This window comes from Chamaea fasciata, unplaced genomic scaffold, assembly GCF_029207755.1.
Source record: "Chamaea fasciata isolate MVZ Bird 193981 ecotype frontalis unplaced genomic scaffold, bChaFas1.0.hap1 SCAF_74, whole genome shotgun sequence".
Taxonomy (NCBI): Eukaryota; Metazoa; Chordata; class Aves; order Passeriformes; family Sylviidae; genus Chamaea; species Chamaea fasciata.
In genome coordinates this window covers 164,571-169,272 of record NW_027094159.1, presented here as the reverse complement: position 1 = coordinate 169,272, position 4,702 = coordinate 164,571, and positions in this window count along the sequence as shown.

The window sequence follows — 4,702 nt, the reverse complement described above, 5'->3', positions numbered from 1 at the left end:
CCAGCCCAGACAGGAGATGTCTGCTGGAAATGCCTCCAACCTGCAGCATGCAGGAGGGCTCTGCCAGAAGGCAGATGATGCATTTTCCTCTCCAGTGCATGGGCACTGGGCCTGTTTCTGAAGCACTGGGCTTTAGTGCCTCAGCTCCAAAGGCCAGGTGATTCTTTCGTCTTGGATTTCAGTTTCTAAACTGGGCAGTTTTTATCCTGATCACACTATTTCCTTCAGCAAACTCTTGGGAAGAAATGTTCCTTCAAACAGTTATCTGCCTGCTACGAAAAGGGGTGGTTGCTGTTTCTGGCAATGAAATCCAAGTGTCTGACAATTCCTTCTGACCACACTTCCAAATTCTGGCCGGTACTGAGAGATGGGGCAGACTAACCCCAGTGTCTGAATATGTTTGCAGCTTGCCTGACTTCACCCTTGACAGATATTCCAGCAGCAGATCGTTGCCCCATGATTGCGTACAAGTAACTGTGGTTGGACTCACCCTCTGCCAACAATTTCCTCTTCAATGTATTTCCTTCGGGGATTTTCCATGCTCGCCATTTGCCCTGAGGGAAACAAAATGCAAGATGCTCACTTGAAAGCAGAGATCCCACTATCCAGGAGATACAAAAGCCAGCCCTGCTGGGGCTGTACAGTCTGGCCTTCTGAGTCCTTTGTGGCCAGCTGCGTAACAACAAAAACTGCAAGAATTGCAACAAGACAGGCAGCTCTGCAGTACAAGCAGGCCAGCACTGATTTCTACAGTCCTTTGAAGAGATCTCTTGACAGCAAACAAAGCACAGGGAGATGCATTCCCAGGAGAGGAGGGCATCTTCCCCACCTTGCAGCAGTTTCCCAAAGGAATGCCTTTCCCTTTGTAAACCCAAGCAGCTCATGCTCTAACCAATCCCAAGGGGCCTTCAGCAGCAGGACCCTCACCCTTGATGAGCAGGCTGAGCTGGAAGACGCCCTTGCCCGTGGCCCACGTGAAGAACCACACTGCTTCTCCTTCCCCTGACAGCAGGGATCAGTCCCTGCCATTGCACTCGCCCTCTCAGCCCCGCACACGTGCCCACCTTCCCGCAGCGGGCAAGGGCAGCAGGGACAGCAGTGCTCCTCAGGTGCCGGCGGGACACGGACAGCTGCCCAGAGGAGATGCTGACCCTCTGTGAGCCCAGCCCAGGCCGTGCAGGAGCCGGCCCAGAGCAGGGGCTGCTGCCTCGGGGCAGCTCCGCGCTGCAGCGGCCGGCCGGCAGCGGGACTCTCCCAGCTAAGGAAGGCTCCAGCCTCGGCGCTCACACCAGCCCTCAGGGCCAGGGCAGCCACCGCCACAAAGCTGCCAAAGCCCAGGCACCAGCACTGACAAGCAATGGCAAGAAGGCACGGCCACACCCAGCCCCTTCCAAGCTGCTGCCCCCACTGAGGACACGGCAGGATTGGCTTGGAGAGCAGACACACCCAGGTGCACGTCAGTGCCCTTTTGTGCCAACAGGTGACGGGAGACAGAGAGTCAGCTGGGCTCTCTTCTCAGCCCCACCAGCTCTTATCTGAGGGCACAGGACCGGCAGCTGCTCTGGGCAAGAAGCAGCTTCAATGACTTGTGCTGTAGAATCACAAAGGGCTTGATTTGTTTTCCTAGAGACTGATCTGAGCAGGGCTTGGGCCAGTGGGTAGCATTCTAACAGTCATGGGAATGACTGGGAATCAGGTAGGAAAAAGTGCCATGGATCTGAGGAATATACAGCAGAGGGGCTGGAGGCTCACTCCTGAGAAATGCCTACAGTGCACTTTTATCTGATCATGCCCCAGGCCTGTGTCTCTTGGACTTATCTTTCTAGGAACAAAACTAGGATATGAAATACAGATTGTAATAAAAGGATCTGTTTTTTTCATTGGGGGCCCAAAAAAACCAGCTCTTGCTCTCTGTTTCTGCTGTCACCTGATGTTCTTTCCAAAGAGTCCTCACTGACAAATATATAATCTTCTCATTAAAAACCCTGCAGATGTAGTAGTGGTAAATAGGAACAGTCATCAAAATTACGCCACTGAGACTCATGGGGCAGAGGAGCTCCTTCAAGATGGAGAAAAAACCTCTACCCAAAAAAATCTGGGAAAAAACCCAAACTAAAACCACAACCAAAAGACAAAATGCCAAAACCAATCAATTTCCGTGAAGGTTTTTTTTGCTCGGATGGCGGATGAGAAGTCAGGAGTCTAAGGAGAATTTAGGAAGCTGACTATTCTGTCCAGTTTGGCCACTAGCACACAGGACTTGCCCAGATCATTTGCTAGCTCACAGCCTTCTGCTGATGCAAGGACAACCCCTGCTTCTGCCTTTAGCAGCTGGGGAAGCTCAGGCAAACCCCAGGCACGTCCAAGCTGCCCTCAGAGGCAGCGGGAACACCCAGAGCACTCTCTTGCTGCCTTGGAGCACAGCCTCTCCTGTGGGGAGCCCTAAATGCTCCTGGGACACCAAAGGGAGGAGAATCATTGGGTCCAGCTGTGCTGGCACGTGCACACAATACACTGTCCCTCAGAGAAGAAAGACACAAGACATACTCAGGAGCTCCAGGGACTCATCCTCATCATCCTCCATCTCCTGTTGCTGAGCAGAAGCCCTGTCAGTGCTGGAGATGAACGAACTGCCCGGCTTCCACTGCACAGCTTGGCCAGCACAGGTGCCTTCAGGTAACACTGCTGCTGCTGCAGGTTCAACAGAAGAGCCTGTGGAGATCTGAGACAACAAAGGAGTTTGTGTCAGAAAGAAAAGTGGCTGGCAGAGATTAGCCCCAGATCCCATTTCAAGTGCAAGCCCTTAGCAAGATGCTGTCAGCCACATGCAGGGCTCTGCCATGGGTTTGTTCTGATGTCCACTCCTCAAACTGGATGGCTCAAAGCCAAAGGCTGGTTTGACTGGAGTGCAAGGCCAGATTCATTGTCCATTTTCTCCAAAATGCATTTGCATGGATTTTCTGAAGGGTGACTGCCAAAATGACCATTCCGCTTTCTCCCAAGGACGCTTTTCCCCTTCCAAGGGCTGCAGACACACTTGCAGCTCTTTGTTCAAATGTTCTACCTTCTCCCATGGAGTCCTCTTTTCCTCCGGCATCTTCTGAACGTGTCCAACCGGCAGCGCTGCTGCTTGGGACAGTTTCTGTGCCTCACAGGAATCTTGGGGCTCCTTGCTGCCAGTCACTTGATGGAAATCTTTGCAGGCTGCCAGGCGAGATGTCAACACTTCCACCTTAAGTCAAAGAGAACAAAGCAGTCAGAGAGTCCAGCTTGTCCCTGTCAGCCAAGAGTCATCGACTCTGAGGAAAGGGAGAGGACCAGATTCACAAGGGATACAGACAGCTTCTTTCCAGATCCATCTGGGTCACCGTGTTCCCCTGCAAGAACACCTCAAGAAACAAGGAGAGCAGGAAGAGGCCAGCAGGAATGCATTCAGATGACTGCTGGCCAAAAGGCCAAAGCACTAGTGCCACTGTGCAGGGCAGCAGCGGAGATTCAGCAGAGCAGGGAGTGTCCTTCAGAGTGCCTGTGACACACACTGGAGCAGGACGGCACTCAGAGGCATCACCCCACCCCCCTGCTGCTCTGCAGGGGAAAGGCAAGAAGGGCAGAAAGCACCAGGTTGGTGACTGCAGTGGCTATTGCTCATTCACTCACTTGTTTCTGTAGAGCCTCTCGCTTCTCAAGGAGGAGACAAATTTTCGCTCGGTCTTCTGCTAGAATCTCCATTTCTTCCTCCAGCCTCTTCTCCCATGCCTTGATCCTAGCTCGAGTTTTCTGCAGCTCTGCCTGCAGCTTGTCTCCAAAGTTCCGTAAAGAACAAGAGACAGAACCTTCCATCAGGGGAGTGGCTACTACTCCTCCGCTTACATGGTTTTGTTGATTGCCCCTCTCCTGATGGAGTTTCCATTGATCCTCAGTTCTTCTGATGTCTTCCCTGCTCTTCCTCCTTGCTGCCATGGTGTCACTCGGAGGTTTGGGCGGCTCTGCTTGTGCCTCTGCCTCCACGTTCTGTACACACAAATGCAGAGCAAGTGACTGGGAGATGCCATCAGGCTCAGCTTTTTCCTTTTTCAGCGTACAAATCATATTCATTCAGCCACTTCTTTCTGCTTCCCTGCCCACCTCTGCTTCCATTGTAACCCTCCTGTCCCAGTGCTGATCTCTGCAGATGACAAGGCTCTGTGCTTTCAGTGCCTGGGGGACTCCTGGCCTCCTCAGTCCCAAGAGCTCCATTGAATTCCCCTCTCTCTGCCCTTCACTCTGTCCCACTGTGACACTAGCAGTACAATCAGCCTCCATCTGGGGCTGAAGCTCCAACAGCCTCTTCGGAAGCTGACAGGGAACGTGTCTTTTGCCACACAAGAGAAGAGTGACCCCCCAAAGATTCATGGACAACACATCATCTCTTAGCAGCTCTTTAAAAGCCAAAAGACAGGTGGACTCCGAGTGCCTGTCAGCTCTGCTACTGCCTGCTCTGCCTGAAGAGGCAAAAGAACAACCTGGCAACAAAGGCACCAAAATCCCTGTCTTCAAACAGCAACTCCACATCCCCAGTGTGTCTCTGAAATGCTCCCGGGTAAGCACAGCCAAGAAGCTCCCGGGGACAAACCACCCCAAAGAGCTTGTGTTCTCAGATCAAGACTTTTGGTGCCTGTGGGTACTTGGCACGTCTGTGGAGAGGGACAGGTGTCCCCAGAAC